This window comes from Panthera uncia, chromosome B1, assembly GCF_023721935.1.
Source record: "Panthera uncia isolate 11264 chromosome B1, Puncia_PCG_1.0, whole genome shotgun sequence".
Taxonomy (NCBI): Eukaryota; Metazoa; Chordata; class Mammalia; order Carnivora; family Felidae; genus Panthera; species Panthera uncia.
The window spans coordinates 97,294,588-97,320,628 of NC_064811.1; the positions used below are offsets into that span (position 1 = coordinate 97,294,588).

At 34.8% G+C, this 26,041-nt stretch overlaps 1 long non-coding RNA gene across 5 annotated transcripts in view; it reads right to left on the reverse strand.

Annotated features, from left to right (window-relative positions):
• The window catches only part of LOC125923052 (uncharacterized), a 93,732-nt gene that overhangs the window by 26,132 nt on the left and 41,559 nt on the right, over nucleotides 1-26,041 (reverse strand). For 3 of the 5 annotated variants that reach the window (XR_007457869.1, XR_007457867.1, XR_007457871.1), the window contains 2 exons: nucleotides 9,417-9,517; nucleotides 8,383-8,455 (listed from right to left, as the gene is read on the reverse strand). This is a non-coding gene — a long non-coding RNA (uncharacterized LOC125923052). Of the gene's footprint in view, nucleotides 1-8,382; nucleotides 8,456-9,412; nucleotides 9,518-26,041 lie in introns of all 5 variants that reach the window. The other 2 variants (XR_007457868.1, XR_007457870.1) reach the window with 2 other exon arrangements.

Genomic DNA, 26,041 nt, shown 5'->3' on the forward strand with positions numbered 1-26,041 from the left:
GTTAAAGAATTAATGATATATATTAAGTGTCTTTAAATAGAAATACACACAAACCAAGGTTATGTATTGATCAGGTGATAAAAATTTTGTGATCAGAGGCTCTCAGGAAACTAATTCTGTATTTCTGGTAGGAGTAATGATTCAATATGCATTAATTCAGTATTCACAGTGATTTTATAAACCTTAACTACTGCAAGTAATGAGAATATATCATATCCATTTTCAGGTAACTAGCATTATCCCCAAGTATACTATAACCTTTTTAATTTCAAGGACTATAGTGATATCAATGCACACTGAGTGGAACAAATGCTAATTCAAATAAGCAGACCTGGGGCGCCTGGATGGTTCAGCGGGCTAAGTGTCTGACTTCAGCTCACGTCATGATCTCATGGTTTGTGGGTTCAAGCCCCATGTCAGGCTCTGTGCTGACAGCTCAGAACCTGGAGCCTGCTTCAGATGCTGCCTCCCTCTCTCTCTGCAACTCCCCCACTCACGTGCACACCTCTCTCTCAAAAATAAACATTAAAAAAGTTCAAATAGGCAAACTACTCATGAGAAAGGTACATGTATCATGGGCAACTCTGCATTTTTCTTGGATTATCATTTATTTGACAGGGACTGTGCATTTACAGAAACTATTACAGAGCCACAATTTTTTTCTTTGAAATGTTCTATAATAAATATTTTATAAAGTCATTGTGAGTCAATTTGCAACGAATTTGACTCTTTAATCAACATTATTTCCTCATCTATATACTTTCACAGATTGACATTTCTAGAAACCCTGATATAAACTCTGAAAGCTGCACCAGGATAGAAAATGCCTTGAAGCACAGATAGGAAAGATGCTAAGGGAATTACGATCTCCAGCATTTACACAAGTCCTGTTCTTAACAACCACTTAGGTCAGAGAAGAAAATAAAATCTGTTATGACCTTATCATATGAAGGAGTGAGCCCCACTTCCTTCCACTTTCAATGAAACTTCAATTTTTCTTTGATTCAGGCCACGCTGTCCTTTCAAAAGCATGTGAACATTTTTGTCTTTTTTTTTAACTGCTGAAGCAAAAGCTACATTTCAGATTCTCAGGCTTTTGCAGATATGAGATTATTTTAGCACAATAAAATTTTTGAAACGTTTTTAGCATGTTAGTAAATTAACAGAATTTTTTTGCAGTCCAAGAAAAAAAATAACTGTTTTAGATACATCTGAAACAATAGCAAAAGCTATACGTTTTTAGAAATTTCTTAAAGCAATACAAATCCCCCCTGCTGTCCAAAGCTGAAGGCAGAGTTTCCTAACAACCTTGAAATATTCTACCATAAATATTTATTGATACTTTAAGAGTACTCCTTTTGTACTAGTGGTAGATTTTAAACAAGTCTGCAAATGCACTTTTACTTGAACTCAGCTGGGAGTCTTAAGAGATATAATCAATGGAACTGTACTATAATTGAATTGCAAAGAATGAAAGAAATAAACTGCATAACAAAATTTGATCAGAAAGAGCTCTTTCTAAGGGAAAACTTTTTAGAGTATGTTGGAAAATAAAGCTTCTGGAAGGCCTTGATTATTTTTTAATCACATTAGCAATCTGGAAGCCCTATGACTCAATGCAGAGAATGCCTTGGGCTTCCCCAGGAAAAGATTATATTGATTTCTGCATCAGGTCCTGAACAGATGGATGAGGGTCATAGTCCATTATGCTAGAAATCAATGCCATTTGACTCTATCACTTTCCAAACAATGAATACTCTGTTGTAACTGATGCGTCTTTTTATTTTAGCGTCTTTTATAAATTCTAAGCACAATGCCAACCTATTAAATCTTTATATTCTACTCCCAAAGTAAAGTAATTGAAAGAAGTAATTACAATTTTTAAAAAGGGGGGTGGGTCAGGCTGCCAGTATAAATACAGATATTATAAAAATTCTTTATCCCTACCAGAAATTCCAACTCAAAATTGCTATCATGAAAGCTCATAAGAAAATGTCTGGACAGTGACACCCAGAAATGTTCCAGACAAAATCTTATCTAATGTGCAATCAATCTGGTGCTTGCCCGAAAGCAAACTTCAGACAGAACCGGAATATAATCCAGCTGCTTTCTCAAGTGGCACCCAAAGGATCTTCTACATCCTCCACTGTTCCATCTATGCCAGAGGAATCTTTTATTCAGGCATGATTTCTGTTAACACAAGTCATAAATCTTTTATTTATGGTATTTAAACACACTTACCCATATAAGATTGGTAGGTTTTCCCTTCTATTCTTGCAGAACTTAATAATTGCCTTCCTTGTTAACAAACATGCTTAAGAAAGAAGTATTCTTTTAACAAAGAGAGTTCCTCCAGGCATTCTTATTTTTTGAAAACTTCAATTTTGTTTTGTGTGCCTCTTTTGAGATGATGAAATTCATGATTGAGAGCTGGTTGGGACTTTCTATTTTCTTTCTCTTGCTCCCTTGCCTTTGAAATAAAGGAAGAATGGGATTGCCTGGGTCTTAGGATCTATTTCCTCTCCTTTTCAGACCTCTTAAATTCCTGAAAATGCATCACCTGCTGAAAACCAAACTAGGAAAGAAAATACTTTGAATGACATATAAATAGAAAGAGACTGGAGGAATTATTGGTACTTATATTTCACATATTTTACTTCACATAATTATGAGTTTTGACATTTCATATATTTTACTTCACATAATTATGAATTTTGACATCTCTGTACCTAGGAAGCTTAGGTCTTAAAGTCTGTTCAAATAACCATAAAACTCAAAATCAAAACAAATAAATACATTTTATGAGCTTCTGCCAATCACTGATTTGCAAACTGGAATGTACACAAATTATTTAAACTGTGCTTACTGTGCAAAATACACTTTGGCTTATAATAAAACTGGTAGCTAACACGTATAGGGCACTTATGGAACAAGCATTTTCTAAGCACTTTACATAAATAACCTCAAGGTAATTATTCAGGCGAATACCAAAACTACCCCTCATCTACACGTTACATTTGGGATATAGAGGGGTCAAGTCATTTGTTCAGTTTTCCTGCAACTGGTATGCGGTTAGAAATGGAACCCATTTTTGGACGTGGGTGCTTTTTGAAAAGTGAATCATTAAACAGGTTTAAATCCCACCCTCTAGGTTTAAAATTTCAACCTCAAAAGTGATTCAAAGTTTTATGAATTAATTCATAAAACTAGAGATCATCTTTCATAATTCCCATCAGATGCTGAAATCCCTTGAATACTTTCTTTGAATCCTTTGAATTTTTATATATTCCAATGCTATTTATTTTGGTGAGGTTCATCTTTATAAACTCCTATTCAGCATATCTTGTCTCGGTTTTCCAGGCTGTTACAGAAGAATCCCATTTCTCACCTGAGATTCAGTTGATCTTCAGTTTTCTCACCTCAGATGTGTTCCATACACAAAGCATTTCCAGCCTCTCCTCTGCAGCTCTTGAAATCACTAGACAACTGGGATGATAGATGGCACTTATGTTCCCAAAAAGAAAATGTCAAGCTACTCCTTCATTGTCAAAACTGTCAGAAGTTGTTGAAGTTGAATCTAGAAGCTCGGCTTACAGTGTATGAGCTCGTTAAAATATCCCCTTCACTCTCCTGGTCTCAGAACTGTACTCTGGGCTTGCCTCACTGTGCTCTTCCCCACCAGTGTCCTCAGCAGTAATGGGACAGCAACACAGAGGTTGAACAGGGGTGTTAAGAGTACAAAGGGGCTGGGGGAAGGCTGTACCGTTTATCTAAAAGGAAGGAGAAAGCTGAAACAGCAAAACATAATCCTATCAAAAGGAAGATAGTGCCTATGGGAACTTCCCTTGATAGACCATTTGGAGAAAACTTCATACTTGCATTAGCCAATCTCCCTTTATAAGCACAGTGCCATTGTTAGACAGTTACATTTTCTACCCCGGTGTTTGTACTGATGTATATTTGTATACTCTTTCTGTTACTCTTTATTATTATATAGCTATAAAATAGGCCCTTTTTGTGAACAGTGACAATGATAGAAATACAGTGACTCAGAAAGTCTTGAATATATTGCCCAACAGAGACAAATTATTACTTAGGTAGCAATAGTAACAGCAGTATTAGTGTGGGTAGATGTTTTAAAACTTGGTCTATGAACCAAAACTTTCCCTAAAACAGATTTTCATTGAATTTTTGTCAGTATTTTTCATTTAATTTAGGAAAATATGTAATCAGATATGTCAGGGAAAGATTATTATGTTCAATCCCATTTGAGATGCTGGCCTCAGCATGCTGATGCACACTAACACAAGTCTTCAGAGTGTTATTAAAAGAAATAGATTGAACTCCTGACATGAAATGGGTAAGCTGCGATATTTCTATTAGTTTAAAAATAGGACATTAGAGTGTGTGTGTCTCCAGAATTTCTTATCACTCTGGTTGATTTTTTTTCCCAATCTGTTCATCCTCTCCTAACACCTTTTCCATTCAGCATTTCTTCCCCCAAAGTCCAAATATTTTTTTAATTATGTGATTGTAAATAATCTTCTAACTTAAAAACTGGTCTATTAGTTGTGAAATTAATTGTAGAGGATACAGTTATTAACCATCATATAATTTCTTTCTACAAAAATCCTGGATGATTAAGAGGAAAAAATAAATGGGTTATGGATTGGGCTGTAGTGTTTATAATTTTAATAGTGTATAAGAACTTACATGACTGGTCTCTCTATTTAGTGTCTACATTTATAATACAATGTCAATACTTAAGAAGGAACTGATCTTTATGAAAATATCACTCTGTCTTGTATATTTTGGTGTATGGTCAGTTCCTACTCTACCTCATCATTACCCTCAAATGCCCCCTTCAAAACCGAGCTTCACTCCACCTCTAGTTTCCTAAAGGACTCATCACCCAACACAAAGACAACCACTTTATTCTCAGATCTTTGTAATAAATAGCCACAAGTTCTAGATTTGTTGCTTTATGGCATTTTGCACCTTATTTCAGGAATGCATGTTAATATAGTCACAAAAAACAAAAAACGTAATTTAAAATTCTGTTGTGTCTGCCCCATCATAACATGCTGTGCTTCTGGAAGTTGGAGCTCAATAAATGCCTTTTAAATAACCGAAATATATTTTTCTGCCAGTAGCATGCTGGTTAGGAGTTTTCTGAATCAATTCACATCTCCCAAGAAATGAGAAACTCATCAATGCATGAGACTTAGCCAAATGATAAATATAACATTTCTGCAGAGAAAAACAACATGGTGATTAACAATCTGAAAATCTGCCCCAAAGCTGAAGAGCCCTTTCTTATTATTAAGATCTATATAATCACAACAAAAATTAGTTTGGACCTAATCCCAGAATTCCCCTTAGCAGTGCGTGTACGTGCCTTATGGGTGCCGTGTGGTATGGGAAAACACCGAATCCATTGCTTCACTTGTGACTGATTTGGACACAGTCACGGAGCTGTAGGCTAAGGTTGCTTCTGCATTCTTTCTGAACAAAAACGATCCCTTTGGCCAAAAAAAGCAGATATTACATTTATTTTTCCACATTATTTTTAACTATTAGTAGTGCTACGAGATACAATAGCAAATGTGGAAGGAATGTTGTTAAAATGAACCCAAATGGAGTTAAAATTCAACTTATTCTCATTGTAATTTTATAGTTAGTGATTTTTTCTTCTCTTCAATGATTTCCTCAAAATCAAAAACACGTTAATTATATTTTGGTCCTTAGTTTTCTTATAATAATTGTGATAATAGGCATATTTTTCCAGATCAGGAGGAGATATAATTTGCACACCAAATGTGAGAAAGAAGTTGAAAAAATTTAAATAATTCAGACAATAATTTAAAATATATACTTGGACTTCAGATTCTAGTTTGGCTATATAAATCATGGCATGCCATTAGTCCCATTGTAAGAAGTAGAAAAAGATATATTAAATCAAAGAAAAAAATTTACAGCATTTAAGAGCTTTGTATGGAAAACAATCTAAACTAATTGGTGCTTTGAAAATTAGCAAAAATTGGCAGCTCCTTAGCTCTGAGAGTTATTTCTAAGTAGAAGTGGGAAATTGTGCCTGCCACCAGTAAAGGAATTCTTGAGAGGTTAAGAAGAACCAATCGGGGACTTTACTGGCCGCCTAGTCTGATGTGGTAGACGGGGACCTGGAGGACATCCAAACTCAGAGCTTATTCCCCCTGATCACCAATTATTTGCCATGGGCTTTAGCTGAGTGTGTGCCAGTGTGAGAAGGAAAAGCAGACACATCTTACTGTCTCACTTCTTAGATTCCAAAGCTCTGCACGTTGCAATACATACAGGACAAAATTGCCATCCTGTATTTGGAAATCATTATTCCTTATTTATGCCATTTTTTTTTCTTAATTCCATTCTAATCATTTTCTTTAAGATGTTAGTTTTTCTTAACACTAGTAAGTCTTACATTAATTTTAAAGTATTAATACTGTTGGAGCCAAGGGCACGCTGCCCTAGGTGGGACACTTTGGCATAAAGATTATTTTGAGTTAAAGGCCATCAAAACCCAGCAGATTTAGGAAAAGTTCTTTTACCCCCCCCCCTACACACACACACAAACAGTGCCTGAAAAGAATTTAGAGGATCTATTCCAGGAAGAGAACTATCACTAGCATTATACTAGGAAATGTATACTAACTAGGTATGGGAATATGGTAGATAGGGAAGAACCTAGCAAGGCCTAAGTTTGATCAAAGTCTTCCTTGTCCTGTGGTTTCTGAGTGCCCCAGTAAACATTTGTTTACCAAACATTTAGTCTTTTTTCAACTTTCTGTAAATTAGATTCCTTCTTTTGAAGTCCAGATCCCTATCCCTTCTCCTTAGTTTAGAATAACATGTATACCTCATCTTGCCTGTCTTTGAAATTCTTTGAAATTTCCTATTGGTGTGGATTCTCCCTATGTAGGAAATTAAATTTGATTTTTTTCCTGCTAATTTAGCTCATGTCAATTTGATTCTTACTCCAGCGAGAAGCACCTTGAAGGTGACAGGACATTCTTGTTCCCTGACAATACAAATTGGTACCTAAAACTTTTTAAAATTATGAAAAGCATTTCATCTAAAGCTTAAAATGTATAATTTTTCACTCTTACATGAATTTTCCCATTTTTGCCTTCCTCTTTTAAGAATTGAATATATGGTACTCATTTAAAATATACAACTGTCAGACCTTGAAAAGGGACACAGTTAGTTTTAAAACTAATGGAAGAAAGGACTAGGACAGAGATTAGAAGAATAATAAAATAATTATTTCAAAGGCTTAAATGCACAATACAAAAATCATATACTCAAGATAATTTGCTTCTAGCACGTTAAAACCCATGGACATCAAGTTTATGGCAGTAAAATATTACTAAAGAAATTTAGAAAATTATGAAAAAAAATATTAAAAAATAATCTAGAGGACAATATTTTACATACTTTAATGTAACACATTTATATCAATATTGAGCCTTTCAAGTAAAAGGATGGTATATAAAAGAAAGGTCTTTAAATTGAGATCTCCATATACCCATAATATATCCCAGAACAAATGATAAAAAGGAACCCAGAATGACACATTGCAAATAGCTATGACATTTCTAATAACTTTAGAGAGATAACTGATCTGTCAGTGATGATCAGAAGATAGAAATTTTCTATCAGGAGGTAGAAATTGTTCTAGCTTCTTTTTCACCGGGCATTTTTAAAATTCTGTCACCTTAGAACTGTTTTTCTCTTAGTTAGAATACAATAGTATGTGTTTGTATTCACCCACTATAGATTTTACTTTTTTAATCAGTTAACTTCCAAAATAAATGATGTTCCAATCTTTGATGGTCTATAACAGTCCTATTTCTTTTTTTTTTTTTTAATGTTTATTTATTTATTTTGAGAGAGAGAGAGAGCCAGGGGAGGGGCAGATAGAGAGGAGAGCGAGAAAATCCCAAGCAAGCTCCGCATGGTCAACATGGCGCCCAACTTGGGGCTCAATCCCACAAACCATGAGATCATGACCTGAGCCAAAATCAAGAATCATAGATAAGTAAATGACTGAGCCACGCAGGCGCCCCTAACAGTCCTATTTCTGAGGGAATTTCCCTGATCTCAGATTTTATTGTGTTTTTGTTGTTTTAGTTTGGGTTTTGAGTTTTGGGAATTTTGTTTCATTTTTGCTGTAGGTTGTATTAAAAGCATTATAATACTAATAAGAGGAAAAAAAACACTTTCTGTCTTCCAACTCAATTTTGAGGCTATTGGTATCTGTTGTTTGCCTGGATGCCAGCTAGAAGACACTGATCTGAACCCCTGCCATGGGGAAACCTCAACAGCAAAGTTAAGTGAGCTCACCTTGTGAGAATGGCTCCTGTAGAACTACAGCTTGCAGCAAACTTCATCCGGATACAATAGCACCTGGGAGCACCTGGGCAATGAGAGGTAACTGAAAGTTGTTATTACAACTACCATTGAGGAAGAAGAAATTTTCCTCTGTCTAAGATTTTTATAGTTGGACTAAGAATCAAATTGACATTAGACAGATTAATAAGAGAAAATCAGATTTAATTTCTGACATATGGGAAGTCTACACAGACATGAAATCCCAAAGACAGTCATGTAAAATGAAGTATATATGTCATTCTAAATAAGGAGAAGTGAGTACAGGTCTGGGACTTCAAAGGGAAGGGATGAAATTCACAGGAAGATAAAAAAAAGTCAGTGTTTAGAAAATGTTTGCTGGGACACTCAGAATCAATGGGACTTAGAGAGGAATTTTAACAGACTTTGAAACTTCCTCCTTGTCTATAATGTAGTTATCTGGTCCTCTATCTAAATTCTTTTTAGGCAATAGGTTGGTTGGGGGGGGGGAAGGTCAAAGATAGGGAAGGTCATCATAATCTCCATGCTGAAGTAACCCATCTTGGGGTGGCCTGTCTTTGGCCTCTGTACAACACAGCATGTTTATTGCTTGGTATAAAATGATATATAAATAAATACATATTTACCAATTTCTAAGTACATTATCTTTGGATATGACATGACCATTGTACTTACAGGTAGAGGACTAGGTTTTTTTACCTAGATTTTTAGAAAACCAAAACACAGTTAATCTTAAGTGTAAATACAGTTTAATAAAGATGTTTCTTTTCCTTTAGAAAATTTTTGCTCTGATAAGTAAAAATAAATGCTCCTTACATAATTGTAAGATTATTTTCACAAATAAATAGATGATGTTGATTATTATGCAGGTGCTTCTCATTTGTCAGCTCATAAAAAATCTAAAATATTGGCTTGGGCAATCAAGGCCAGGTACAATTAGAACCCTGGTATTAGCCTGCATTTTTTTTTTCTGCAGCACCTATCACATTTCATAATACTCTACCTACTTATGTTGTTAATTGCTTCTTCTCAAAAGGTAATCCTAAAGGTCAAGTTTTCACATCTGTATTCTTCATTGTGGCATTCATAGCTCCTTAAGCAGTGCCTGCTTGGGGGAGGAGAAGGAAAAGATTGAAGATGGCAGTGTAGGAGGATGCTGGGCTCATCTTGTCCTGCTGATTGCTTAGATTCCACCGACATCTGCCTAAATAACCCAGAAAAACGCCAGAAGACTAGCAGAGTGGACTCTCTGGAGCCAAGCAGTAGACAAGAGGCTGACGGAGGAGGGTAGGAAGGGCGGAGAGGCGGTTCATGCTACACAGACTGGCCGGAGGGAGCCAGGGCAGTGGAGGGACAGTCCACCTGACAAGGCAGAGCCCTCAAAGTCTGGCTTGCAAAAGCGGAGGGGCCGGACTCCATGAGTTCTGACAGCCAGCAGGACTTAACATCTGGAATGTTAAAAGTCAACAGCTCTGCTCTCAGAGCAGGGAGGGTGAGAGGACACTGGGAGGGACAGTTGTTGAGTCCCTCAAGACAGAGCTCAGCTCAGCAAGGGAACAAATGTGGGCAAGTGCCATTTCCCTCTTCCATCCCCCAGCCAAAATTCCAAAGGGAACCAGTTCCAGTCACCAAACTTCCTTGCACCACGCAAATGCGCAATGCTGTGCTTCTGTGGATCCATCACTCCCATGGGCCTGCCTCCCTCCCAGTGCTGCAGGGTCCCTCCAGCAGGGGACCACCCATGGCAAAGCAAGCTAAGCCTGCACCTCCTGCCCCTGTGCACCTTGCAGATACACCCCAGCTAATACACCAGATCCCATCGAAGCAGCACTACAAGCCTGGCAGTGTGCAAGCAGCCCAGACAGGGGCCACACCACTCCAGAGTGAGTCCTGCTCATGGGAGAGGGGAAGATAAGGTACACACCAGTCTGACTGTGGCCCCAGCTGTGGGCTGGGGTCAGAGAGCAAGTCTGACTGCGGCCCCGCCCACCAACACAAGTTACTCTGGACAGCACAGGGGAAGTGCCCTTCAGTTTAGAGCTATTGCAGGGACTACCCAAAAGAATGAAACGGAAGAATTCTCCTCAAAAGAAACTCCAGGAAGTAGTGACAGCTAATGAATTGATCAAAAATGATTTAGGCAATATAATGGAAGAATTTAGAATAATACTCATAAAATTAATCACTGGGCTTGAAAAAAGCATAGAGGATGGCAAAGAATCTATTGCTACAGAGATCAAGGGACTAAGAAATAGTCACGAGGAGCTAAAAAGTGCTATAAATGATGTGCAAAATAAAATGGAGTCTGCCATAGCATGGAATGAAGAGGCAGAGGAGAGAATAGGTGAATTAGAAGATAAAATTATAGAAAAAGAGGAAGCTGAGAAAAAGAGATAAAAAAGTCCAGGAGTATGAGGGGAGAATTAGGGAACTAAGTGATGCAATCAAACGGAACAATACCCATATCATAGGAATTCCAGAAGAAGAAGAGAGAAAGGGCCAAAGGTGTACTTGAACAAATCATAGCTAAGAACTTCCCTGCTCTTGGGAAGGAAAAAGGCATTGAAATCCAAGAGGCACAGAGAACTCCCTTCTGACGTAATTTGAATTGATCTTCTGTACAACATATCATAGTGAAACTGGAAAAATACAATGATAAAGAGAAAATTCTGAAAGCAGCTAGTGATAAATATGCTCTGACTTACAAAGGGAGACACATAAGAATAGTAGCAGACCCATCTACTGAAACTTGGCAGGCCAGAAAGGAATGGCAGGAAATCTTCAATGTGATGAACAGAAAAAATATGCAGCCGAGAATCCTTTATCCAGCAAGTCTGTCATTCAGAATAGAAGGAGAGATAAACGTCTTCCCAAACAAACAAAAACTGAAGGAATTCATCACCACTAAACCAGGCCTACAAGAGATCCTAAGGGGGATTCTGTGAGTGAAATGTTGCAAGGACCACAAAGTACCAGAGACATCACTACAAGCATGAAACCTACAGATATCATAATGACTCTAAACCCATATCTTTCTATAATAACACTGAATGTAAATGGACTCAATGCTCCAACCAAAAGACAGAGGGTATCAGAATGGATAAAAAAAAACAAGATCCATCTATTTGCTGTCTACAAGAAACTCATTTTAGACCTGAGGACACCTTCAGATTGAAAGTGAGGAGATGGAGAACTATACATTATGCTACTGGAAGTCAAAAGAAAGCTGGAGTAGCCATACTTATATCAGACAAACTAGACTTTAAATTAAAGGCTGTAACAAGAGATGAAGAAGGGCATTATATAATAATTACAGGTCTATCCATCAAGAAGAACTAACAATTATAAATGTCTATGCGCCGAATATAGAAACCCCAAATAAAAAACAATTAATCACAAACATAAGCAACCTTATTGATCAGAATGTGGTAACTGCAGGGGACTTTAATGGCCCCACTTACAGCAATGGAAAGATCATCTAGACACAGGATCAATAAAGAAACAAGGGCCCTGAATGATACATTAGATCAGATGGACTTGACAGATATATTTAGAACTCTGCATCCCAAAGCAACAGAATATACTTTCTTCTCAAGTGCACATGGAACATTCTCCAAGACAGATCACATATTGGGTCACAAAAAAGCCCTTAATAAGTATAAAAGAATTGAAATCATACCATGCACATTTTCAGACCACAATGCTATGAAACTTGAAATCAACCACAGGAAAAAGTCTGGAAAACCTCCAAAAGCATGGAGGTTAAAGAATACCCTACTAAAGAATGAATGGGTCAAACAGGCAATTATAGAAGAAATTTAAAAATATATGGAAACAAATGAAAATGAAAATATAACCATCCAAATGCTTTGGGATGCAGCGAAGGCAGTCCTGAGTGGAAAATACATTGCAATCCAGGCCTATCTCAAGGAACAAGAAAAATCCCAAATACAAAATCTAACAGCACACCTAAAGGAAATAGAAGCAGAACTGCAAAGAAACCCCAAACCCAGCAGAAGAAGAGAAATAATAAAGATCAGAGCAGAAATAAACAATATAGAATCTAAAAAAAAAAAAAAAAAAACCTGTAGACCAGATCAATGAAACGAGAGTTGTTTTTTTGAAAAAATAAATAAAATTGATAAAACCTCTACCCAGGCTTCTCAAAAAGAAAAGGGAGATGACCCAAATAGATAAAATCATGAATGAAAATGGAATTATGATAACCAATGCCTCAGAAATACAAGCTATTATCAGGGAATACTATGAAAAATTATATGCCAACAAACTGGACAACCTGGAAGAAATGGACAAATTCCTAAGCACCCACACACTTCTAAAACTCAAACAGGAAGAAATAGAAAACTTGAACAGACCCATAACCAGTGAAGAAATTCAATCAGTTATCAAAAATCTCCCAAAAATAAGAGTCCAGGACCAGATGGCTTCCCAGGGGAATTCTACCAGACATTTAAAGCAGAGATAATACCTATCCTTCTCAAGCTGTTCCAAAAAATAGAAAGAGAAGGAAAACTTCCAGACTCATTCTATGAAGCCAGCATTACTTTGATTCCTAAACCAGACAGAGACCCAGTAAAAAAAGAGAACTACAGGCCAATATCCCTGATGAATATGGATGCAAAAATTCTCAACAAGATACTAAAAAATCGAATTCAACAGCATATAGAAAGAATTATACACCATGATCAAGTGGGATTCATTCCTGGGATGCAGGGCTGGTTCAACATTCGCAAATCAATCAACGTGATACATCACATTAATAAAAGAAAGATAAGAACCATACGATCCTGTCAATCGATGCAGAAAAGGCCTTTGACAAAATTCAGCATCCTTTCTTAATAAAAAAACCCTTGAGAAAGTCGGGATAGAAGGAACATACTTAAACATCATAAAAGCCATTTATGAAAAGCCCACAGCTAATATCATCCTGAATGGGGAAAAACAGAGCTTTCCCCCTGAGATCAGGAACACGACAGGGATGCCCACCCTCACCGCTGTTGTTTAACATAGTGTTGGAAGTTCTAGCATCAGCAATCAGACAACAAAAGGAAATCAAAGGCATCAAAATTGGCAAAGATGAAGTCAAGCTTTCACTTTCAGTAGATGACATGATATTATACATGGAAAACCCGATAGACTCCACCAAAAGTCTGCTCGAACTGATACATGCATTCAGCAGTTGCAGGATACAAAATTAATGTACAGAAATCAGTTGCATTCTTATACACTAATAATGAAGCAACATAAAGACAAAGAAAGAAACTGATGCCATTCACAATTGTACCAAGAATCATAAAATACCTAGGAATAAACCTAACCAAAGATGTAAAAGATCTGTATGCTGAAAACTATAGAAAGCTTATGAAGGAAATTGAAGAAGATACAAAGAAATGGAAAAACATTCCGTGCTCATGGATTGGAAGAATAAATATTGTTAAAATGTCAATACTACCCAAAGCTATCTACACATTCAATGCAATCCCAATCAAAATTGCACCATCATTCTTCTCAAAGCAAGAACAAGAAATCCTAAAATTTGTATGGAACCACAGAAGACCATGAATAGAGAAAGTAATATTGAAGAAGAAGACCAAAGCAGGAGGCATCACAATCCCAGGCTTTAGACTCTACTACAAAGCTGTAATCATCAAGACAGCATGGTATTGGCACAAAAACAGACACATAGACCAATGGAATAGAATAGAAACCCCAGAATCCGACCCACAAAAGTATGGCCAACTAATCTTTGACCAAGCAGGAAAGAATATCCAATGGAAAAAAGACAGTCTCTTTAACAAATGGTGCTGGGAGAACAGGACAGCAACATGCAGAAGGATGAAACTAGACCACTTTCTTACCCCATTCACAAAAACAAACTCAAAAGGGTTAAAGGACCTGAATGTGAGACAGGAAACCATCAAAACCCTAGAGGAGAAAGCAGGGAAAAACTTCTCTGACCTCAGCCACAGCAATTTCTTACTTGACACATCCCCAAAGGCAAGGGAATTAAAAGCAAAAATGAACTATTGGGATCTCATGAAGACAAAAAGCTTCTGCACAGCAAAGGAAACAATCAACAAAACTAAGAGGCAACCCATGGAATGGGAAAAGATATTTGCAAATGACATATCGGATAAAGGGCTAGTATCCAAAATCTATAAAGAACTCACCAAACTCCACACCTGAAAAACAAATAATCCAGTGAAGAAATGGGCAGAAAACATGAATAGATGTTGTTTTAAAGAAGACATCCAGATGGCCAACAGGCACATGAAAAGATGTTGAACATCACTCCTCATCAGGGAAATACAAATCGAAACCACACTGAGATACTACCTCACGCTGGTCAGAGTGGCTAAAAAGAACAAATCAGGAGACTATAGATGCTGCAGAGGATGCGGAGAAATGGGAACCCTCTTGCACTGTTGGTGGGAATGCAAACTGGTGCAGCCTCTCTGGAAACAGTGTGGAGGTTCCTCAAAAAATTAAAAATAGATCTACCCTATGATCCAGCAATAGCACTGCTAGGAATTTATCCACAGGATACAGGAGTATCCTGTAGGAGTCTGATGCATGGGCACTTTTACCCCAAAGTTTATAGCAGCACTTTCAACAATAGCCAAATTATTCAAAGAGCCTAAATGTCCATCAACTGATGAATGGATAAAGAAATTGTGGTTTATATATACAATGGAATACTATTTGGCAATGAGAAAGAATGAAATATGGCCTTTTGTAGCAACGTGGATGGAACTGGAGAGTGTTATGCTAAGTGAAATAAGTCATACAGAGAAAGACAGATACCATATGTTTTCACTCTTACGTGGATCCTGAGAAACTTAACAGAAGACCATGAGGGAGGGAAAAGGAAAACAAAAAGTTAGAGAGGGAGGGATCCAAACCATAAGAGACTCTAAAAACTGAGAATAAACTGAGGGTTGATGGGGGGTGGCAAGGAAGGGAAAGTGGGCATTGAGGAGGGCACCTATTGGGATGAGCACTGGGTAATGTATGTAAACCAATTTGACAATAAATTTCATATTTAAAAAAAAGAGTGCCTGCTTCATAAATATTTGTTGAAGGAATATTTAAAAGAATGTCTGAGGTGATATGAAGACTTTTTATAAATATATCTAGATCATAACTAGGAGAAGTTCTTATGTGATCCGAAAAATCTTTCTAGTTACCTTCTGACTCCATGTTTTTTACACAGTGAAATTAAGAATTCCAAATTGCTCCTTCTGGCATTTATCCTTATTTTGTCATAGACTAGCATTTGTGTTGTGCTCTCTAGAAATTTTAAACAGCACATAACAAACAAAAATCATGGAAACAGTATGTATATCTGTTGCATAACAACCAATATTCCTCCTCATTACAGATCTTTCATACATGCTGGGAAGCCAAATGTCAGTATCTGACAAATTGTTGAATGTAGCAATATGCATCTTTCCTAAGGTTTGGAAGCCAGCCTCCATACCCATGATGAAGCTTTAATTGTGGAGGTATTAATATTCATAGGTACGTCAAGAAAAGACCACTTTGTCATTGTGCATATCTATTAAATTTTATGTTGCTTCAATTCATCAAAACATATTTTTAAATACCTTTTGAATTAAATAGACTTTGATCTGATATCGAAATCTCAAAATTTTGATCGTCTAGTTTTATAAGTTTAAAAATATGGAATACAAGTCAGGTACCATCCATTTACTTATTTCTTTAGATCTAAGCATGGCAGATAAATGAAATATATAACAAAATTGTTTTGAAGACCATTGGGATGTTCAGTAACTTTTTTCTAAAAATTCTATGTATGTAATTATAGTATATAATTTACATATAGTATATATGTAATTTAGTTCTAAAAAACCTATACATAGTTATATTCAAGGCAATTAATTTTATTTAAAAATATAGCCATGGTCAACTAAGAATTGTGAAGTTTTATATAGCATGTTTCTTATCTTGTAAAAACTTAAATTAATGAACAAGATGTCTAGTTAATACCAATATCTTGCATGTCAAAATTTATCAACAAGAAAATGTTTTAGATGCATATCTAATATTTCAAGAGGCTTTATAGTCAAGGATTTTTTTTTTACTGTATACACAAACAAATACCATTTATTGCCCTATAATACGCTAACATTTACCTTCTTGTAAAATAAATCATGCACAACACATTTTTAAATATGATCCCTAATAACAAAGTTTGACAACGTGCTTGTTTTTAATCTTTCTTGGGAGGTTTAACTCCAATCTGAAATGCTATTTACATTCAGCAGTACAATCAATTCTTTCACATTCTATTTTACTGGAAACAGTTTCATTGAAATGTGCTAGTGTAAATGGGTTTCAAGATGTTTATTAAATATCTCATAAGCCTCTCGGCAGTACTAGACTGTAATATAGTTTTAAAACATTTCAAAGCTGTGGGTCTACATAACATAAAGTAAAATATTTGTAATTATGGTGAAATCTCACAGAGTTAGACACTTCATTCAAAATTCCTAATAATTTAAACCCATTGCTATGATGTCTGATTTCTTCTGGCTTCTGACTGTAATTTAATGAGGAAAAACAAACAAACAAAAAAACTTTTAAGGCAGAAGCAATTTACACATTTAGAATCCCTGACATTGTATTATGAATACAAATTCCTTACTATAGAATTGTTAATACAGTTGTTTATCATTGGAAGGGCTAATTGACATCACTATGACTAAAGAAGTTGAGTTAGAGGCTGTCATATATAAAGCTAACATCTAACTGAGTGATTAAGTATTTTAACAGAACAGTTCTTAACATTCCAAGAGATCTAAAACTCATAGCTCATACCCAAATATAAAGGCATTTGCTTTCAATACTTAAAATTATATTTACAGCTTATGAAATAATTAATACTGGATTTGTTATAGTCTTCAATGAATTTATATTATACAGTTAAAATAAAACTCATGTGTTGCATTGTATCAGTGCCCCATTGTTGCTATAAGAAATTATTAGAAATTTAGTGGCTTAACACAACACAAAGTTATTCTCGCTCTTACAGTTCTGGATGTCAGAAGTCCAAAATGAGTCTTTTAGGGCTTCCATCAAGGTGTTAGCAGGCTGATTCCTTCTGGAGGCATTAGGGGAGAATCCATTCCTTATTCTTTCAGCTTCTTTGGTTCCTGGCCTCTTTCACCTTCAAAGCCAGCCATTTCATCATCTGGCCCCTGTTTTCAAAACTCTCACTTTCCTGCCTCCCTCTTTCCCTTGGAAGGACTCTTGTGATTACATTGGGCCCACTTAAATCATCCAAAATAATTTCCTTATCTCAAAACACTTAATCACATCTGCAAAGTGCTTTTACCTGTAAAGTACCATATTCCCAAATTTTACCGACCGGGTCATGGAGCCATTATTCTGCTTGCCACATAAACAATAGTGAGTTTTCTTTTAATTTTTACCAGCACATCAAAGTTTTTTTTTTTTTAAAAAGGCTTAGCCCTTTTAATTATAGCATTGAACATACTGTTGTATTTTAGGCTAATATCTGTCCTATTTTGATACTGGTTTTTGTTTTTTTTTTTTTTCACAAACAGTTCTATTTCCTTCTGGTTATTTCAGTTAATATAAGTGAATATCATCATCCAATTGAAATAGTTATTTTGAACGGATACATGACTTTTAAAATGTTCTTCACTGTTTGCACCATTTTCATTGTGTTTTTATAAGTGTGTAACATTTTTTTGTGAATCATAACCTTTCTCAAGAGAATACGCCTTAATAGTTCAACTGAGACTTTTCCTTCTCTTTTGAAGCCAATTCACACACTTAGCCCCCACTTCAGTTACCTCTTTCTTGTCATGTGAGGCACGTTTTTAATGGCATAAAAGAAGTCAGGTGTTATTGTTAATTATAAAGACCTCATGAAAAATTTAGCAATTCTGTACCTTGGGTAGTGATTATTATAAACTTCACCAAAAAATTAAGTGTAGGATCTAGAGATGTTTTTTCAACACAGATATATGACAGCATAATGAACTGCAAAGAAAAAAAATTTAAAGAAAACAGTTTATTATTGAAGGAGGGGAAAGAAAATGAAGTGGTTTATCACGAAGCACAGTCTTTGTAGACAAGCTATTTAAAAAACAGTGGGAATTTTATTGCTGTCCTTGTAAGGAATGGAATGTACCTACTCTCTTCCTCCCTTGACTCTAGTTCAAGCATTATACATGGAAGAATACACAAAGGACAGCCTATAAAATTAGGATGTTTTATTGCTTCCCATGGTTCACTGATTGGAAGGCAGTAGAAGATCCTGTGCCTATGTACCATTGCCTCTATTAAAGAGAAGGAAGACTAGATAAGAAGTAGTGATTCTATTTATTGTTTATGCAAAGAATTTTGGGGTAATTTAGATTTCTATAATTCACATTGCTGAGACCAAACTTGGGCCCATGGAGAAAAAAAAAAAGGAAGAGAAAAATTTATTCAGAACAAAATTGAGAATCTGCACAGATCCTTCCCACAACTATACTTTCCTACCATTCAAACCATTGTCTGTGAGGAAAAAACTATTCCTAGCTTTTAAACAAGTAGTTCATATGAAAGAAAACTTTATTTTTCAGCCGGCAACATGTTCAAAATCCATTATCCCTGAGATGATACTGCCAAAAATTTTAAGAATGTAGACTTGATTTATTAACAGAAACATGATAGATGTGGATTATAAATAATGTAAAATGTAAATAAATAATTTAACAAATCAATAATACTCTGTATTGGTCATGCCATATCTGGAATATTGTACTTAGTACTGGACAGCTTTTCAAATCAGTAGGTATAAAGAAGAGGATGAAACCTTTATAGTAAACCTTTGATGGCTCCAGAGTTCTTAACCCTTCAAAAGAAGTAATAAAGTTTCATCTTGGCCCCTGAGGGAAAGTTTCTGTTCAGAAAAACATTTGAACAGTTAGTTATTTGAGTGGGTTATGTTGTAAATAAGCAAATTAATTAATTTAAAATCTATCTTAAATTAGTATAGTTCTTAAGCTGCAATGTGTTTTAACATCAACTGTTTTCTTTCAATTCTACAACTTCCCTAAGAGAGAGACAAAGCAGCAGTCGTTCCCCTATTCTAGATAAGGAAATCAAGCTAAGAGGGATTGAGTAGTTTGTATAAAATCACACAGTAAGTGGTAGTCCATGTCTCAAATATTGACATTCTCTTTATAATTTTGTATTCTATACATGAGACACAGTAGTCTCTTGTGTGATATTATTGTGTGAATTAAATGATACACTATATATATATATATATATATATATATATATATATATATATAGCATGATATGAGACAGTATAGTGGATTGAAACAGAGACACTGGGGCACCTGGGTGGTTCAATCGGTTAAGCATCCGACTCTTGATTTCAACTCAGGTCATGATCTCATGGTTCGTGGGTTCAAGAACCACACTGGGCTCTGTGCTAACAGCATGAAGCCTGCTTGGGATTCTCTCCCTCTCTCCCCCTCTCTCTGTGCCTCCCCTGCTCAGTCTCTCTCTCTCTCTCTCTCTCTCTCTCTCTCTCCTTCCCTCTCTCTCAAACATAAATTTAAAAACTTTAAAATAGAAACAGAGACACTAGACACAAATTGCCTCAATTTACATCACTGTCATACCAACTTCTAGCTGTTTCACCATTTGTGAAATGTGTTAATAATACCACCCATCCTACAGGGTATTTGGAGGAATAGATAAGTTAGTACGTTATAAAGTGATTTGCTGTAAGAGCTTTATCAGTGTTAATGACCATAAAAATTTATTATTTTCTGACACATGAAAGGCACTCAATAAATGTTAACTACATTAGCTCTCCAATATCAGAGTGTTAATCCAGATGATGAATTAATATGTTTGTCATGTTGTAGAAGACATTCTAGAAATGCAGGGATTGGGGGAGAGTAGGATTTTTAATAAGCAATCTCCTGAGTTCATTTGTAAATTTCTGTAAATCACTGTGATGTAGGGAATCATATGGAAGTTCTCTCCCAAATCAAATACATTCTTTTCCATAAAGTTATATTCCATATATATCTAATCTATGCCCAAGGTGTAACTGAGTGACTAAATTTGCAAACTGTCCTAGGCTTTGGTAAATAAAAAGATAGTCATAGCTATAATTATATATGCATAATTTCCTGTATCAATTTCAATACCCACCAATTTATAGGAATTTTTATCAAAAGTCTTAATTGCTGGTGAATGGATAATGTAACCTCACTGAAAAGATTTTCCTTATTCAGTTTTTTATTTAATATCATTTTTAAGTTTGCAGATTATGCATTCTATACTGGTGAAAGTCAATTCTCCATATTTGCTTTGATGTTCACAGAGAATAAAATTCACAGAAGAACTAAGTTTACGTATTTCACTACTAAAATCTAAACCAAGGTGAATTAGATGCATTTTTTTTCCTCTAGGCACTGGAGCAAAAGCAGACAGTAATTTAGTCACAGTACATCTCCAGAGGAAATTACGATTTGTAAATATGTCATGATCTGAGAAAAGGTGGATCCACTATACATATTTTACAACTATAACACTGTCTTATGTGTGTACAAATTTATAAACGAGAAACACTGTGTTCTCTGCTAGATTCATGGTCTTATCTATGGTACAAATTTATTCTTTTCAATATTAACTAGAAAATGAATACACTAGGCCAAGGGAGTATAACCATGTATTATGAAATAATTCTAATAGTTCATTACCATGTTGGTGTCTTGAATGGTAAGTAAGAAATTTTTCAAATTGGTTTATAATTTTGTCAGAAAAAGGAAATTAATATTTAAGCTAATGTAAAAGAAAAAGATGCCCATAAATTATTGACAATGCAAGATCTCTGTATAAGTTTTACAAATCTATATGATGTATGAAGAAAATGTTTTCCATTTCCAAATTGTTGTTTTGTTTGCTTTGTTCTTTTTTTAAATGTTTATTTATTTTTGAGATATGGAGCGTGTGCACGAGGAAGAGAGGAGCAGAGAGAGGAAGACAGAGGATCTGAAGTGGGCTCCACGCTGACAGCAGAAAGCCCAAAGTGGGGCTCAAACTCAGAAGCCAGGAGATGGTGACCTGAGCCAGAGTCGGCTGCTTAACTGACTGAGCCACCCAGATTCCCTTCTTTGTTCTGTTCTCTATGGCTAATCCCTTTTTCCTTTTTCTGTTTTTTTTTTCCCTCACATTATTCTTCTCAATTTTCTACTGCTTATTTGTTGATTTCTTACACACATGTGCATCTAGATTGATTTCCATTTTGTGGAACTTTATGTGAAGTTTATACTATATAACCTCTTTTTACCTGATGTCTTCTGATTTACGTGATTTTAAGATCCATTCATGTTATTATGTATATCAGCAGTTGGTTGCATTTTATGACTGAGTAGTACTTTGTTATAAGGATTTACCATATCTTTATATATGTACCAGTTGTAAATATTTGGGTTGCTCCCAGTTTGGAATATTATAAATAAAGCTGCTATAAATATTGGTGTATAAATGTTTATGCAGATACATATTTTGTTTTGTTTTGATAAATGCTTTGAAGTAGAATGAAGTGAGTTATATTGTAAGTATATGTTGAATTTGACTAGACACTACTAAACTGTTCTTCAAAATAGTTGTACCATTTACAACCCAGTCAACAATGTATGAGAATTTCAGGTTTCTACATTCTTACCATCTCTGAGTATTATCAATCTTCTTAACTTTGGCCATCTAATGGGTATGTATCTAATTGTGGTTTATTTTGAATTTCCACAATGATTAATGATTTGAGTACAATGGCCATTCATAAATCTTCTTGAAGTGTTTTCTCAAATCCTTTCTCATTTTTAATTGGGTTTATTATTTTCTTACTGTTGAGTTGTAAACATTCTTTATATATTGTGGATAAAAGTTCTTTCTCTAAGAGAAGTGTTGTGAATATCTTCATCCAGCCTGTGGCTCACTTTTTATTTTTTAATCATTTCTTTCAAAGAAAAATTGTTTTAATTTGGATGAAGTCCAGTTTATATATTTTTTTTTCTTTCATAGATTATCTTTTCGTATTCTAGCTAAGGAATCTTTGCCTATCCCAAGGTCACACAGGTATTCTCTCATGTTTTCTTCTAGAAGTTTTGTATCTTTGCCTTTTACATTTAAACATGTGATCCATTTTAAGTTAATTATTTTATGGCAGTGTGAAGATTGATCTTTATTATTTCCATAGTGATATCCTATTGTTCCAGTACTATTTCCCAAAGAGTAGTGTTCTCACTGAACAGTCTTATTTGTTATAAATCAATGACAATATATATAATAGGAGTCTAATCTAATTCTGGACTTTTTCATACTTGTAAATATTATTTATAAATATTGCATTCTAAATATTTAGAAATATTTATATATTTTGAAACATGTATATTTAATATGTGTGTGTGTATATATATATATATATATATATATATATATATTCTTCTGCCAATACCAACAAAATCTAGCAAGCAATAACATAAGGTTCACTATCTCCATCAACAATAAAAAATTACTGGACATGCAAATAAAGGAAATATGAAAAATTAATCAATACAAACAAACCCAGAAATACATAGATAATTAAATTTGAAGATAAGGATGTTAAATACGTAATATAAATACTCTCATTCTGATAAAGGAAGTAAGGAAAACAAGATCATGATGAAGTGATAAATGATACAAAAAATAGTACTTCTAGAGATAAAAATACAACGTAGTAAGTTAAATGGGATTAGCAGCAGATCAAACAGTGCAGAAGAAAATATGTTTGAACTTGAAGATATAATAATCAAAAATATCCAAATTGGAGCACTAAAATAAAAACAATTTTTTTTTAATGAACAGAGCATTTGGAAAATAACTACTGACCTAATAGCTACTGGAATAATTTTATTAGAGTCTCAGAAGAGAGGAGTGGGAAGGATGAAAAAAAATGCTAAGACTTTATAGCTGAAAATTTTTCTAATTTGATCAAAAATATAATTAATAAGCTCAACAAACACCAATCAGGATAATAATAAAAATGCCAAGGCATATTATAATCAAATTGTTAAAGACAAATAAAAATGGATGCATTAAGTGCAAAAGAACGAACACAAACACAACAGCCTTATTGTCAGAAACAATGCAAGCCTGACAACAATGGAGAGACATCTTCAAAGCAATTGAAGAAAAAGATTTGTCAACCTAGAACTTTCTTTAGTGAAAATATATTTCAATAATGAAGGAAAAAGAATTTCTCAAGTAAAAAAATTTACACATTTTATCTCTATCAGAACTAAAATACAAGAAATACTAAAAGTGACCAGAAGGAAATTGATACCAGATGGAAATTGGGAGCTACACATAGGAATGAAGAGCACCAGGAATGATAAACATGTATATTTTCCAACAACAATGGTGCAAAGCTAATGATCAATAACAAAACAAAGCTGGAAAATCTACAATGTAAATATTAAATAGTTAATATGTAAATATTAAACAACACACTTCTGCATAAGTAATGGACCATATAAGAAATCAAATGGCAAATCAAAATATGTCTCAAAACAAAAGAAAAAGAAAATACAAAATTCCAAAACCTATGAGATGCAGCAAAGCAGACGTCAGAATGAAATTCATGCTATAAATGCTTGTATTAAGAAACAAAAGTTCAAATAAACAACATTATAACAGAAGGGACTAGAAAAAGAAGAAACTTAGCTTAAATTTAGTAGAAGAAAGAACTAACAAAGAAAAATCAGAAATAAAATAGAGACCAGAATAAACAATAACATAACATTGAAAGTAATGAACAGTTTTTTTTAAAAAATGGCAATGCTCTAACTATATGAACTAGGAAAAAAAGAGAGAGGATTCAAAATGGAATGAGAAATGGAGGAGAAAACAATAAAGCAGATAACCACAGAAATACACAGTGTGATAGCAGATTACTATAAACAATTATATACTAACAAGTCAGACAATCTAGGAAAAAAAAAAAAAAAAAGATAACTCCTAAACACACACACGCAAGTTACCAAGATTTAATGTTAAAATCTTATATCCAAGAAGTAAGAAATCTTCTTAAATCAATAACAAGAATAAATAGCTGAATTGGGAATTAAAAATATCCCAGCAGAGAAAAGCCCAAGACCACACAGCTTAATTGGTGAATTCTACCAAACATTAAAAAAATAATAATAATTAATAACAATCTTTATCAAAATCTTACAAATAATGGAATAGTGGGAACACATTCAAAATTATTCAATGAGGATAGTACTACCCTGATACCAAAGCAGGATAAAAACAATACAAAACAAAAAAGTCCAATATAAGTATTGTTACTCCAACATTCTTTTGACATCCATTGGCTTGATAAATGTTTCTCCACCCCCTCACTTTCAATCTGCAGGTATATTTAGGTGTAAAATGAGTCTCTTGTAGGCAGCATATAGATGGGTCATATTGTTTTGTCCATCTTGACACCTTATGTCTTTTGATTGGAGTATTTAGTCCATTTATATTCAAAGTAACTATTAATAGATACATATTTATTGCCATTTTATTCCTTATTTTGTCATTTGTTTCTGGAAATTTTCTCTGATCCTTTCTTGTCTTTGTCACTTTTGGTCTCTCCTTTACAGTTCCCTTTAATATTTCTTGCAGGGCTTGATTAGTGGTCATGAACTCCTTTAGTTTATATTTGTCTAAGAAATGTTTTATCTCTCCTTCTATTCTGAATGATAGTCTTGCTGGACAGAGTATTCTTGGCTGCAGATTTTTGCCATTTAGCACTTTGATTATATGATGCCAGTCTCTTCTGTTTTGCCAAGCTTCTGTTGAGAAATCTTCAACTAGCCTTATGGGCTTTCCCTTGTAAGTTAATGACTTTTTTAAAATTAATTTATTTATTTTGAGAGAGAGAGAGAGCATGAGCAGGGGAAGGGGAAGGGCAGAGAGAGAGGGAGAGAGAATCCCAAGCAGGCTCCATACTATTAGCACAAACCCCAATGCAGGGCTCAAATTCAAACTGCAAGATCAAGACCTGAACCGAAACCAAGAGTTGGACGCTTAACTGACTGAGCCACCTAGGTGCCCCAGTTAATGATTTCTTTTGTCTTTCTGCTTTTAAGATATTTTTTCTTTATCACAATAGTTTTCAAATTTAATTACAACATATCTAGGTGTTGGCCTGCTTTTGTTGATTTTGATGGGAGTTCTCTGTGTCTCTTCGATCTGGATGTCTGTTTCCTTCCCCGGATTAGGGTAGTTTTCAGCTATTATTTCTTGAAATAAATTTTCTTCTTTCTCTCCGTTGTTCAGCTTCACTATTTTCCATTATTTTGTCTTCTAAGTCACTAATTTGTTCCTCTGCTTCTTCCAGCCTGCTCCTTATATCAAGTCTATTTCTAATCTCATTTATTGTACTCTTCATCTCTGATCCTTTTTTAACTCTTTTATCTCTGTGGTAAGGGTCTCACTGATGTCCTCTATTCTTTTGTCAAACCCAGTGAGTATCCTTATGACTGTTGCTTTAAATTCTCCATCAGGCATATTA